Raw genomic sequence first — 16,582 nt, 5'->3', positions numbered from 1 at the left:
ACTTTGCAATTTTTTTCAATCACTCTCTATGTTTTATCAGCAACAGTTTCTAACGTCCATTTTTTATTCTATTTTTCCTCCCTTTTCCCCTACATAGTTATTTTTGCATTTTATCTCATCACAACTGTGCTCTAAATACAATTCATCGACCCTGAACTATTTCGTGTTTTGAGTCGTGTATTATTGTAATATTAAAGCTTGCTATCAAAATGATAATGTCAAGGCCCATATTGTAAATATTTTATGATTTAGCAAAGTTTTTTTTTATTCGAAAAAAATATAAGCGATACAAAGTATCTTATTTTACGCACGTTCGTCTTAGGAAGATGTGAACATATTATCTTGGGCTTACTCATTTAGCAATTTTTAAAGAAATTTCTTTTGCATAAAAACAGTCATTTTTCTTTGTCTTCACACCCTCTAATCAAAGTAATTATTGCATCCTCTATATCTACTATGACAATTGAAATTGAAGAAAATGAATATTTATTTGAATTGAATTAATAAAAAAGGGTCAAATTTGATCACATCCGGGTCAGATCTAACGGTGTCACATTCATGACATAGGGATTTTATTCTGGGTCACTTTTGACCTAGCACGGGATGTTGTATATAAAGAGACTTTGCACCAATCTGGTAGTGGATTTTTTTAGAGCGTGTACTCAAATGGCTATCATATTGACTGTTGTATGACTGTAATCCGGATTAAAATAGAAAACATGCAAATCATGTGTTGTAATTGTGTAATGGAATACAATAATTATTTTAATATTGTGTGTAATCTATAGAAGAATATATTTGTTTTGTCGCTGAAAAAGAGTTTATTTGAAAACGTAATTACCGGGGTCTAATGATAATGTATTCACATCTATATTTCATCAGATTTTTTTTTTATATCACATGAAATATATTATTGATGCAAATTAACAGAATATAATAAATTGAACAATATTACTTAGGAAATATATTTATAACATTTTAAGCGATGTAATCAATTAAAAGTTTGAATATTTAAATCATACACATATAAAAATTTGTCTGAATTTATATTTTTCCAATGTTCGTCCTTCTGTGCATGTGATATTGAAATCGACATGTCTTTCAAATTTTTCATTACTTCCATGTGTTCTCATCATAGATTCATACACACTAATAGAAAATTTTGAAATACAACGTTGGTTCGTCAGATTTTGTTCAATTCCTTTGCTTGACTTTATATTTTGTTTTGCGCAAGTCAAGAAGCATTCACAAGTCTTTGCTCAGTGTTACTTTGATATGTAAGCTAGCTAATTTATATTTGCAACCAAAGCAACGGAAAAGAAAGTAATTGAATAAAAGTGAAAATACAAATATTATTGTGATCTATCCAAAACACCGATATATATCACACCATGTTGTTTTCTCGTTTAAAAGGAAGGAATAATCTTACCTTTTTTCATACTCCTTGTTTCTAATCCATCTTATTTGGACTGAATTTCGACCTTGGTTTGTGCCTGCATTCATTGACATACTGTCGTCAGGCCATTACCGATTTTGTATCAAATTCCACACCTGAGACTCGGGACGGACCACATTCTTCATTTTGACTCAATATAAGGTACTTGACATTCCACTCTACCCGAAGGTTCCTCCCTAAACTGGGACATCCATGTCCTCATATAACTATAAAACTGAATAGGTGGACTGAGCAATGTACAAGTCCATGGTATCATAATCATTATTTATATTTCATTATCGTTAAATTATTCATCAATTTATGATTTTATTTAATTTATTGGGTGTATTCGAACTTTTATTTTCGAAAATTCCATTAAAAATATTTTGTGACCGATGTTGAAGCAATTGCCCAAGAAATAATTTTACCAAAAAACACCCAAAGTTAATGCCTAAAATATAATCATCATTCTTTACTTTCCCCAATTCTGAATAAAAAGGACAGATCTTCCAAGCTTCCCTCTCATAACACCTGGATGTTGAGTATCTTAAACATAACATAATTTTGTGATTTTTTTTTCAATTTTCAATCGTCCTTATGATATCCTTGTGTACAGGCTTGTGTAAGCAAATTTTGGCCGAAATAATTGATAATTGATTTGTACCTCATTTAAAGGAGAATGGATTAAAGAACAAGAAATATATTTCAAAAAGCTAAAAATATAATTAACCTTTCGATAGCGCATGCAAAGACAATGTTTACGTATTAATATTAAACAAGGTCATGAATAAAATATTTTCGCGATCCCTTATCGATATTTATCACCATCATGTGCTGATTAGATGAAAGAAATTATAGTGCCGCATACAGTGTCATCAAAGAAAGGTCTGCATCCACTGGTTGGGGAGAAAATTGATTTCTCTGGAACATAAGGAGAGAGAATTGATGAGCGTGGTTCTTGCCTACGAGCACAATGTACAAGTATACAGGAGAATGCTAATACATTCTGCAGCGTTGGCCCGTTCACATACCATAATTTATCACATTGTGGGTTGGGAGGGAGAATGGGGCCTTACAAGCAGTCATATTGAATGGAATTTACACATCGTACTTATGGTACCTAAAAATACATCATGCATTGTGCTCTTTTTGTAATGTGTAGGTCTGATATTATTGTTATTCACCACAATATCGCTATGTTTTTTTTTTACAGCATGATAACAATCTAATCAATACAATAGTATATATTAGATCTTGTTCACCAAACCTTAAAGAGACTCCTCTTCCGCTGACATATTATGGTGATGATATTAGTGCGTTCAATCTCATATGTCTTTTATACATGTATTATTATAAATAAATCAACATCACAGTCATCACCGTCGTGTGTCACCACCATCATCATCATCATCATCACCACCGCCATCATCATCATTATCATCATCATCATCATCATCATCATCATATCTATCACATCTGTTTGAATGTACTTCAATGTAATTCACAGAGGCTTTCCAATGAGCATGTTGATAGCTGCAATAAAATCAAAATATATGACAAGATGATATTCATGCATGTACCATGTGGTTGATCCTGAGGTAATCAAATATGTTACGTCTCATGAATGTTTTGTTGTTGTTGTTGTATTTTTTCTTTCCGGTATGATTGTATTAACATTGTGAATATAATAAATCCGTAGGCCCATATTCTGAAGTCAGGTTTAACTTAGACCATCGTCTAACTCTGTGCTTAAATTATGGGAAGCCAAAAGTGTCAACATTTTTATTAAGTTGTATGTTTCTTATGTTTACTGTGCTCTTTCCTGATTCATCGATGGTGAAGACAATTATCTATTTATACTTCCTAAACAATTATGAATGATTTGAAAGCCAAGTGAGCTTAAATATGATATCTCTACTGTTAGTGATTTATGTAACACTTGGCTATCCATACTTAAACCACAACTTTAAACCAGAGTTTAAGTTAAACCCGACTTCAGAATATGGGCCATAACCTTCATCTTTATTTGCATACTAATACATTTTCTACATATGCAACATGTATTGGTATAAAAACCGAGATGGCACTACGTATTTTAGTAATACAGGTCGTTAACTCTAACGAAAGTTGACCCTATAATTTTTATGTTGTGTAGAAAAACGGACTTAAGAGCGATCAAAACGATTACGTTGTTTTCACTGTCATCCCTTCAGCTGGTTAAGGATTTGTTTTATTAGTGTTTCTAACACATTACATTTTTTTTAATCAACTAATAATGATGCAATTTGCAGAGTCTAATCTTAATGATTATGAACAGAAAAATTATTGCAGATTTGGATGTACTGAAAAATAAAAAAGACAAAATACAATATAAAATACAATATAATATAATGCTATACATACATTGTGATTATCAAAGAAGGAAACGTCCAAAAACGTGTACAACCATGGTGATCAAGACAAATTCCAAATCATTGCAAGGAATGTTTATGTAAATAATGAATGAATTTGCCATGCCTTCACCATCCACCGACACGATTCAGATGATTCTACAAAGAACAATCAGTACTGTGATTATGAACTGATAATGATGAAATGTGTGAAATGGACGTCGACATAAATATGAAGGCGCAATGCATCCGATCACGGGTGCGAGCGAACAATTTGTACTTCGATAGCAAGAGCACATTGAGACACATTGACGATTATACACACCAGCCTCATCTTGTCGTCGTGTGAAACTCTGGAGCCTTCAGGTTTACGCGGGAAATTTCTCTTGTAGTGGTTGTCTGATCGGTACACGATCTCTCCAAACGGACTCGAAGGGTGGTGAGACGCGGGTAACATTTCCTTAACGTCTGACGAGGGTTTTCAATGTACCTGTTGGCATTTCGTGGGATTAGAGTAACATCTCGTGATCGCGAATGAAAGTTGCTGTAGTATTCAGAGTTTACTCATTATCTCAAGACATGTCGTATAAGCTTATACGGAATCGTACATCCGTCGACGAAGAGTGCTTGAATTCTATACGATTTGAGATTTACGTTGAGTTATAGTTAACATCATCAATGACAGTACTCGGCTATTCTCTCATCTACAGGGCATTATGGTGAATACGGCCACCAATTTCAAGGTTTGGTTTTAGGTAGCTTCATGATAGGATCAATACTGATGATAAAATCACTTGCTGATAATATATTCTCCATTCTGGATATACTTTTCTTTTGCTGAAAGAGAAGAAATAGCGTATTTACAGCGAAACTGAATCACACGCCAGTTGAATCAACATTTAGGGTGATATGGATCCTTTCTACAGAATCACTACGGCTTTGCTTGCCGTGTGTGTTGGTGCAGTTTTCCTCTTGATACAGGGTGAGTCTCAGCAATGACATGTATTTTCTTTATATTCATCGTTGAATGTATTAAGGAGGATGGGCCAAGACAAATATTGATATGATATTGACTGGCCTTGAGGGGAACATCAATATATTGCTAGCAAAAGAATCATATATTGGCCCGAGTCTTTAGACGAGGGCAATATGGGTCTTTTAAGGGCAATATATTTGATGTTCCCCGAAAAAAGGGCAGTCAATATCTTTATTATCATCCAAATCAGATATCTAGAGCAAAAATCATGATAATAGTGATATCTTTTAAGAATAGAGTTCTGTTGTGTCATGATAATATCAGGGTCTAGGCTCTGCACTTTACCATTATGACGTACTTGCAAGCGCCCAGATCCAGCGTTGTCTTTATCTTGCAAAATCCATGGATTAATCCGTGGATTTTGCAGAATCCACCTTTGTGAATTCGGGCCTATGAAGCGTATCACTTCATTCGCATCCTCAAAGGCCCGGATGTGAGACCAGGGAAAATACAAAGGTATATTTTGCGTCGTCTCTGCATGCAAAGTCAATACGCGCATTGAGACCGAGGAAACTACAAACAATATACCTATCCCTTCCTGATAATAATAAAATACAGGGCAATACGGTTTTGTAAATGACCAGCTCAGATGTCTGATACCAACGGTTGATAATAACCTAAATTATCAAACCATTCACATGATTTTGGGACGAATACTACCCCCTGTAATGTAGGCTTCTAATAATATAAAACACAAATCCAGTGGTTGTTGTTGTTGATTGGATTTTAACGGCGCTCTCATAAAAAAAGTATATATGCACCAATTAAAATTATCATATCAAATAATGTTTTTATTTTATTATTTTGTAGTAAGGCCTTATATTTTAAGATATTTTGAGAATAATAAGGCCGTTAATTGGATGGTAGAAGTTTTTTGAGTGCACGCAAGCTTTGTTACACATTGTAAAAGATAACGCCTCTTTGCTTTAATAAAAAAGGCAAAATCTTGCCAGTGCCAAGCTCGGGACATCATAATAACGCATATCGCCATGTTAACATTTGAGTTGTAATCTATGCGTTTCTACTTTATTCTTTGTGTGAAGTAGTGTTAAAGACTTAAATATATGACGTGAACAATTTTATTTCGAACGTCCGATCTCATCAATTACTAGTACGGCTGGACGAGATACCAGTCTAAAATGAAAGGAACAACAAAGTATCAACATGAACGTTAATCATAAAGTGATGAAGATGGATGATCTGAACAATCAATTTTCTATGCAGGACAACAAGCAAGCAATCATAAATCATACCATAGGATGCTAATGTAGTGGACATTGAGGATAGTCTTCTTCATATGGATGGAAATCAGAAAGTCTGATCCATTATATCTACCAATGTATGCAGCAGACCTTGCCAATCAATTCATGAGTTGTTTTTTCGAAACGACAATGAAGGAAACAAAATGCAATATATTCTCCTTTCATTGCGCAAACATTTTTCTTTGTTAACATGGGATCGTTTATTTATACCCATATTCGAATGAAGAAAGTGGACATTACACAGTTGCCAGTGGTAAGGGCAAAATCAGATTAATGATATCAAATATGTTACGATGTTGACATCGCGATCCATATCTCTTTTTAACAGAATTACTAAACCAATATATATACATGTATATACGTATATATATACTAATAAACCAATATATATACTACCTTTGTTGCCAAAGTTTTTGTACATGTATAATTTCTCAAACACACATAATTTATATATATATATATATATACACACATATATATTTTATATATATTTATATATGTAGTCGAGTGTCAATGAACTCTTCCTTCAGTAGCAGATTTAGCTATACTGAAGCTGATAATTATGTTGACGTTGTCATTTTCCTCAGGTTAACCCTCTTTTTCGACACGATTGTAATATTTCCCTACACTTGTTAGACATCAATTGTATCTTAGATACATAGTTTATAACAATACAAACTTAAATTATAAAGACAGTTTAAAGCAATACGAAATAGTGATTTACTCTCTCTAAAATATTGGTTAATTTTCCTCTTGTAGGATGTGTCATGCAATGCATGACACAAAGAGAGAGAGAGACACACACACACAAACCCACATTCCACTCACACGCGCACCCTCACCCTCACCCACACACAATCCCAACACATACACACACATGGATACCACACAAACACTCTTGCCAATACAGACATTCTGCCTCATTACTCCATATGACTACAGTTTAAAAAAGTACTTCCCCGACCTCAGAAGGCCAGGCAATTTCTGTCGAAATTATCAGCCCATACATTTATAAAACCTTTTTTGTTATTAATTACATAAACTTGATAAATCGGTTGTTATGTCATACATAATTTTACCATATCGGTTCAAGTTTAAACTGTATACGGATAATACGGTGCGATTTATTGTGTGTTTTATATTACAGGGCCCATGTAACAGAAACCTTAAATTCAAATAAAAAGTGTTGATCCAATATAAAGCAAAATTAGTAAATAGAGTATGCCAGAGTTCTCACAATATTATCACGGTATCATATTATTATGATTTACAAACGAACGTTAACATCTGGTTGGCATATTTTTACTGAACAATTATTCAATCATGGCAAAAATCTTTTTTTTTCTTTTCATACCGTGTTAAAGTTTCAATAAACCATTCCGTTACACTTGAATCATCATTTTAAATTAGTGATCTGTTCTGTTCTGCAATTATTATTTCCCAAGTAATCCCCCAGTCATGAAAGTAATGGCGCGAAAATGAAAATCGCATATCATTTTGGTGCCCATTGACCCAGACAATGTAATCAACAGTCATCTCTTTCAACAAGTAAAAAGTTCGTAGGAGTATTCGAGTACTTTTATGCAAAGATTCAAGTAGAAAATTAATATCAAAGCTATAAATCATCGTATCCAGGCTGAAGGAGATAAAATTGCTTTGTCGCGTGCATTCTGAGTATGAAAGATATATTGGAACATAACGACAACAATATGAAGAGCATATATAACTGCTGTATTCTTTGTTAATCGGGTATTGATATCAACCACATCAATATCATGGTCATTTTCTCATTTTTGTGATGCTGGTCCGATGTAGCTCTCTGTTAATGCAGGAAAAAATATCCTTTGGGCGTCCGACTGCCGGCAAATCGTTTGACCTAATTTCAGATATATTGGATGCAACCCCCAATGGATGGTATAGCTCAAGTAGGCTTGACCCCTCTCTCATTCCATTCGTTTTAAGAGGTTGACTGGATATTATCGAAAAGCACTTCGTTACCATGGCAAGCAAGGAGGAGCAGGATGGCATGGCAATCCCTCCATTATAACATGTAGTTCAATTCATCTGGCTAGGTTTTTGTTAGTCTTCATTTTAGTGTAATGCTTATTGTATGATTTTTCCTCCTTTTAATCAAAATATCAAATTTAATGTTCATTATAAACAGCATATCCTTAATGATTCCTTGGAAACCATTTGATTGGAAAAAAAAAGATCTTCCTCTACATCGTCTTCTTCTCCTTTTATTTCTTCCTCCTCATCCTCTTCTTTTTGTTTTAATTTTCCTTATCATCATCATCATCATCATCATCTTTTTCTTCTTCTTCTTCTCCTTCTTCTTCTCCTTCTCCTCCTCCATCTATGTTTGTCTCAGTTTCTTGACGGAATCAAACAATTTGCACCCACAGTTGTAGATTTATTTCAAGTATTTTACTGTACAAATTTTGACAGATAACGATGTTTTACTCTCTAACAACGTATCTTATTTTCTTTCTTTTGATGCTATCATATCATCCGGAAAAGATAGCTGCATTTAACGACCCATTAATTATAATCCGTATTACATGCATGATTACATTCAATTACGACATCGTGCCATAAGAGCTGGATATGAGGCAGATTACATCAATTTTCATTAACAATGAATGTATTAGGATAACGCCATAAATTTGAGGCGTAGTGGAATAATCGACGATGATTGAATTAAATGTAATTTTCATGCATCCATGAGAAGGGAACACACACACTATGGTACAATACATACTCGGTACTATATACATGATTATTTAAGTTCCCGTTGCATCTAGTTTACTCTCGCGTGTGAGTGTAAGGGTTTATGCGAGTGTGTCGGTGGGTTGGAAATAGGGTGAGTAAAGAACTAGAATAAATATGTTATTTCATTGTCAATATTTAAGTAAAACTTCAAATCAAATCATGCTCCTCCTACCATTTGCGTATTTTAAGCATCAAATTATGTCTTTTTTTCTTACAAAATCTTCCTGCAATTGCAGTATATGAAGATCCATAAAGTATTATTTTATAATTTCTTTGGTAACAATTTTAAATACCATCCACATAAAGGTTGTAGCTAAACTACAATATCGTTAATGAACAGAAAAAATGAATATAAAGGATACGTAGGGGTATTTAAAAAGAATAAGGATGCAAGATATCCAATATTTTGATGGGTTTAGTCGTGAGGTTGAAAATGCAAAACATGTAGGCCTTTTTGAGAGCTAAAATACAAACAGATGTAGAAGTGCATTTTGACACCATTATATTTCTTACACCAGACATTAGTACGGGTTTAGAATTGATGAAAGCTATCAATAAACAAGCTACGTCCAATCTATCTTGTCGGCGAGTCTTGAGCTTTTCTCCACATTTCTCAAATTAACCAGACACTGTCGTGAGCCAGGTTCGTGTACTGAATTCAAGCTTTGTCAATTTGTATATTAGAGTCACAATGTGGTGATCCGTAACAAACGTTCTTATTCGCATGTTGAAATATTCAAGCGTAATTGCTGAAATTAGATGGTTCTTACCAGAATACTGATATAGCAACGCGTAATGTGACACCGATAAAAATTATCACAGCTGCGTCCACAGGCATGCCATATTTCTCTTATCTGACAAAGGTTCATTACAGATACTTATTCTTACTTTGGATTTACGATAAATCCAGGCTCAGGACTGTGAATGTAATTTTTCACAAAACTAATATGATTAACATACTGTATTTCACCTTCTCTTTGTGAAAATGTCAGTGGTATTTTGAATGAAATGATAATTGTTATAAAAATAGATTTCATAAATTTTAGAAATAAATTATTCCATTGAAAATACTTCCACATTGATTGTGAAAAAACGTAATCTTTGACATAATTTATATGAATAATATAAGATTTGGATAAAATTTCCTTTGATATTCTCAAATTTCCCTCTAGTATAATTCGTTAACCATGGGGGAAAACAGAAACCAGAACCACGTATTGCATGCCAGGTTATGGCATTCTACTTTTTAAGCGGAAAAGCTTGTAGCATCCTGGATATAAAGTTTTATCAATTTGATTGAAGATGTTGTCACGAAACATGTCACCTTGATGGCAATTCAATATGCTGAAAAGAATATTGAGAAAATTAATGGCGCTAAGAAGTGTTTTAAAATTGCACAACTTCTCTACTCGACAAGGGACGATTTGACTTGGATTTTTTAACACAACAAGTTGACATGTCAGACATCTGAGGATTAAAAGATAAGCTTCCTAGTACTTGAACAATCGTATCCTATAAGCTACATCTCTTGCTAATCCAATTTTATTTTCTAACGCAATATTATCAAAACTTAATGATGTATGCCAAAACATTTTGTAATCAATAGGTCATAACGATAATTATGGAGAATTATTTATACAGACAAAACCTTTCTTCATATAGCATTTCTTTTAGAACCGAATATTGGCAATGAAATAGACAATCAAATGTTTAATGTATTAACTGTAAACTGATAATACATCATCGAGTGTTATTTGATAGCGTTAATGTTGATGGCGAGAAGTTTCACATGATGAATGTTCCCCTCAAACAGTAAACAAAAAATACACTGTACTATTTTCCTCTATTGATTCAAGTCAAGTGGCAATATCGGCGAAAGCAACGAAGAATTTTCAAGAATATATATATATATATATATATATATATATATATATATATATATTTCGGCATCACCAATTTTTCCAAAGGGTAGATAGCTCTGGGGAACCTTGATTTAAGCTACGCCTACCATTGTTCTCTTCATCCATTTCTTTACAATATTTAAATAAAAGAGTTGCCAAAGCTGTTGTACATGTATAACTTTACACATTTGTATACGTTCTCCCTTACGTGTACTGTATCAAAGCAATAGCTTTGATCCAGCTGAAGCATGGCGGCTTGTCATTGTTCGAAACCCACATTCACCCGACAAAGGAAATTATAACTGGTATAGTGTCGAAAATCTGTCTATCTGACGGTCAATCGCACCGGGGTCGCCCTAGCCACTAACCCGTCTCTGTGGTCTAGTGGTTAAGGCACCGGCGTTCAAAGCTGGGGGCCCGGGTTCGATTCCCGGCAGAGACATTTTTTCGGCATCACCAATTTTTCCAAAGGGTAGATAGCTCTGGGGAACCTTGATTTAAGCTACGCCTACCATTGTTCTCTTCATCCATTTCTTTACAATATTTAAATAAAAGAGTTGCCAAAGCTGTTGTACATGTATAACTTTACACATTTGTATACGTTCTCCCTTACGTGTACTGTATCAAAGCAATAGCTTTGATCCAGCTGAAGCATGGCGGCTTGTCATTGTTCGAAACCCACATTCACCCGACAAAGGAAATTATAACTGGTATAGTGTCGAAAATCTGTCTATCTGACGGTCAATAGACCTTATCGCAAATAGCGTCTGTCGCGTGAGGGCGTCTGTCATCGCAGAGGATCACGGGATGCGAAAGGGGGCAAACGCGGAATCGGCTTTCGGGAAGCCATACAACGCCATATGTTTTGTGTAGTGTCACTCAAAATCCAGGCTTTTTTAAAGTCTGATTTCTTCGTATTTAAATTATTTTGGATACTTGAATGTAGATTTATAGAACAATCTTTGTATCATGATTGCCCAGTGAAAGTATGAACTCAATACTCACCGTATTTTCGAAGTTTTCTGGGGCTATAAACTTGGGAAGATTTTGTGGGAAAAGTGAGACGGTGATTGCGGGTCATTGCCGATCGTCTTTAGAAAAGAGCACGTCGATCGGTGATCCAAATTAGATAGCATATTTTTCCATTAAAGAATATTCATGAGAAACATAATGTAGACCATATATCTCCATATAAATTTAGCTAGCCAAGTTTTTTGTTATTTTGGGGGAAATATAGTCCTTTTTTTGCAAGTCGGGCTGTTTAGTTTGATCATACAATTTCTATATAGGGGGTGCATGAGACAAATCTAAAGCCAAAAATAAGCTAGTATATATATATATATATATATATATATATATATATATATATATATATATATATATATATATATATATACATAATAATAGGCCTATGACATGCAGAATACTATAAATCTGAATTTATTTAAATTTAAAACATTTTAAGTTTTAATAAAATTAAAAACATTTTATGATCCCGTATATAGGCCCTATCCCTCAAACCTCTGTAATTTTATTTTGTCTGAAACTGGATATTTAATTCATATAAATGATATATATTCCATTCATTTGAAATAAATCTTATTTCAACATTTACGTATTCAATTAATTTCATCGCATTCAGTCACTTCTCTTTCAGATCACCTTCCTCATTAAATTCTTTTTTCTTTTTTTTTGTGCTTATTTTTCTATCAATATACTTTCATCTATTCTCATTTTTTTGTTATATTTCATTCATTATTTTGTCTATGCATGCCACTTATAAAACTTCAGAATGTCCGACCACGATCCTGAATAATTTGCAATAATATTATGTAGCCTATCTGTGGAGAGAAAAAGAAAACACAGCTCGGTTTATAGGCCTACTCTGAATAAAATCATGATTGAGATAATTATTTATGAAACATGTATTCTTGACTATCGATTGATATTACAAAAATATAACACTAGAATAAAGTAATCAAATCTACTGCAGAGTTTGTTTTATTGATCATCATTTTATTATTGCTTGGAATTCTGGGACCAGTTTCCTCCACTGCCTCGCCGACGTACCCATGGGCCGAGAGTGCATGCCCGCTGTCCGTGCATACAATTCAAAGCACACAGCAGCTGCACAGCTCAAAATACGCACAGACAGTGCGCGAAAATGAAAGAAAATTGCACTTGTCTTCATAAAATCTGTGGTAATTCTTGCAGCTATAGACGGCACATATATCTCTGCCACCTATGATTAAGAAGAAAAGTAATGTTAGACTCTGGAACAAATATGACGAGGCGTTTACTGGAAGTTAGCAAAATGTTGGCTGCGGGCGTCGATCGTATTTTGATACACTATGGAAATCGTACACTTTATTGTCGGCTGCTTGCGCTCGCATGGTCGCATCCGGACAACAGCGGCGCTATTGCCCCCTTTGCGATCCCATGATCCTTTGCGTGAATCTATTTGCGATAAGGTCTATCGCACCGGGGTCGCCCTAGCCACTAACCCGCCTCTGTGGTCTAGTGGTTAAGGCACCGGCGTTCAAAGCTGGGGGCCCGGGTTCGATTCCCGGCAGAGACATTTTTTCGGCATCACCAATTTTTCCAAAGGGTAGATAGCTCTGGGGAACCTTGATTTAAGCTACGCCTACCATTGTTCTCTTCATCCATTTCTTTACAATATTTAAATAAAAGAGTTGCCAAAGCTGTTGTACATGTATAACTTTACACATTTATATATATATATATATATATATATTCACTGAGAAAACTCCCATTACTAATTTATATGATCTGACAGCTTTGGCCGCAACAGTACAAACAATGATAAATATCATGCTATTACTCTAAATGCTCCCATGTGACATGACTTCACGGCGATGCGCATGAAAGCCATCATTCAATACATACTGCCTTGGTTCGAATGAAACCAATTCTCATTGAGATAGTGTATCATTCATGGAAACTGAATTTCTTCTAACCATAATTAAATGACATGGTTCCTTCAAGGTTGATGTTTGTGATATCAATGACATTAGATGTAGATGGCAATTTTTAGCATTTTATGCTCTTTCCTTTATCGCCCCTACTTGTCATTCTAACATATGTATCTAACTCAGGGTTTTTCTCAACTCTCCCGGGAGGTATATTGGTGGGTAATTGAAAGAAACCATGGGGTAATTACTCCCGACAGGGATAGCGAGTGTTCGAATTTGTTGGGTTGGTGTTGGGGCAATAGAGAGAATCATTGAGGCACCAAAGAGATAAAAAAAAACGTAACACATGTATATCCACTCTTCCGAGATCAAATCATTTGTACACATGACCCCGTCTCTCCTTTCATATATGTTTATCTTGCATTAATAGAATACTCTCGACATCCTCTATTTTCTCTTATTTTTTTTCTTCAATGATGTTCTGTCAAATCACGCCACAAGCATAAAATTACAGAGAGGGATACGGACAACAACAATCATCACACCTTCCAATTAACAAACAGGATAAAATTCCTTGATCAAAGAAGGCAAAGTTGACGTAGAGTTTAATAGTGATCAACACAGAACAATCAATAATGAATATAAAACAAACAAGTGCACACCTAGTTACCAATAATGCATATAACATTTCCATTTATTTGAAAGCAGGATAAACATTGTAGATTAAATACCTTGCTCACGGGCATGCCGCGGCCGGGGATCGAACCCCGGACTTTCCATGTATAGCCAGGCGCCTTGGACCACTGGGCCACGGTACTTCCAAGGACGATAACAGAAACGAATTAATGCAGACAATATACGTAGAGATATATATGGTTTTAATAATGCTATAGAAATATTATTTAGCCAGTCGAGAATCCTAAAGATTTATGTTCTTCTTCTTAAAATTAGCATAGCTCTTCTTTTGATGTAATTTTATCACCGGGACGCTGTGATTCATAGTATATTTTAAAGAGAGATAAGCAAGCACACGTTATACAATTGTAGGTTGATTTACTCAAGAGAGGCTTAGGACTTGGTCATTTTGCTTCTTCTCAACACAACACATTTCTTTTTAATGAAAAGGTCAGCATGAAGTCTATTAATCATAGCAGGTCAGAACGAATTCTTTAAAGGTTTACGTCCTGATAGTGTGAGCGCGTGTGTGAAGGTGGGTGTAAGTGTGGGTGGCCACAGGACCCCTGTCCTTTGGTTTCCTCTTTCTTTAATAATATTATTTTCTCATATATATATATATATATATATATATATATATATATATATATATATATATATATATATGCACACACACCCTCTCACACACACACGCACACACACACACACACACACACATATATATATATATTATTATGTACATACATTGATATATTTAGTCAAATTTGAATATAAGATTAAATTTTACGTTCAACAAGAACTTTTGGAGGATCTACAATGTAACGAATGAATTGATATAAACAAGATATAAATCTGCAAAACTGACTTCTGTTAATATTTGAAAAATCTTTACACGGTGACGTATTTACACCTATAAGATAAGCAAAGACTCTTGTAACCAAACGATGACCCGGCATTCCAAAGCGAGCTAGTGTAAACGCAGCTATTCGAAACATGTTTCTGGATAATCATTCGAAATAGCCAGGGGTATAATGCCTAATAACTTTATAAACACATCTTCAACTATCAGGGGATTTACACCGTAGCGGTTGAAGGTACATCAATCAGAGAAAAGCAAAATGAACATGGTTAGAATTCCAGTGACCCAAATGGAGTCGGAAGTCTATCAGAGTTCATTCTGGTATACATTGACATTTGTTTACAACCCACACACAATTTTCTTTATCCCCATAAAATATGTATATAGCAAACAAATATCATAGACTAAATACTCTCCTTTGTATGATTCATTTGACGAACTGATTCATAATGAGAGAAAATGAACATGTAATGTAATTATTGATAGTGATGCCTGTTGCAAGTATTCTACGCAACGTATAGTATCAATTTATTTCAGTATCTACTTCTATTTGCTTCATGCGTTTTGTAAGAATTTTCATATATTCTTTAAGAACTGTCAAAACAATTGAAAATAATTCGAAACGAGACACTGGCCAATCATTAAAAAGAGTCTGTATCGACAAACTAACAACCAGGTAAAGCTTAAAGACGATTTCAAGAATGATTAAAATGACTCGCCCATTCAATTATGAAGCAATTAACTGACTCATGTCATAAGTATCCTGTAGTAATGTTACGGCGGTGAGAGAATCAGGAATTCTGTCATTCGGTCAAGGGAATAGGGGTGGGGGTGGGGACCTGCGTCTAAATTAATCCAACTATTATCTTAGAAATAAAGTGTGCCTTCATAATAATTTTATCGACATTATCATAATTTTTATCATAAACAAAATAATCATTATGGTTATATAATAATATTATTTCGAGCGTCAGTTTACTCAATAGAACAGATTGAATCATCTTTGATATGAAATCCGGCGTATCCTGCAGGGAGGGGGATATTTAGAGATGAAGTATTTTTATCTCATGTCATAAGTATCCTGTAGTAATGTTATACGGCGGTGAGAGAATCAGGAATTCTGTCATTCGGTCAAGGGAATAGGGGGGGGGGGACCCGTGTCTAAATTAATCCAACTATTATCTTAGAAATAAAATGTGCATTCATAATAATTTTATCGACATTATCATAATTTTCATCATAAACAAAATAATCATTATGGTTATATAATAATATTATTTCGAGCGTCAGTTTACTCAATAGAACAAATTGAATCATCT

Source organism: Lytechinus pictus, chromosome 2 (assembly GCF_037042905.1).
Source record: "Lytechinus pictus isolate F3 Inbred chromosome 2, Lp3.0, whole genome shotgun sequence".
Classification (NCBI taxonomy): Eukaryota; Metazoa; Echinodermata; class Echinoidea; order Temnopleuroida; family Toxopneustidae; genus Lytechinus; species Lytechinus pictus.
This window is presented reverse-complemented; position numbering follows the sequence as displayed.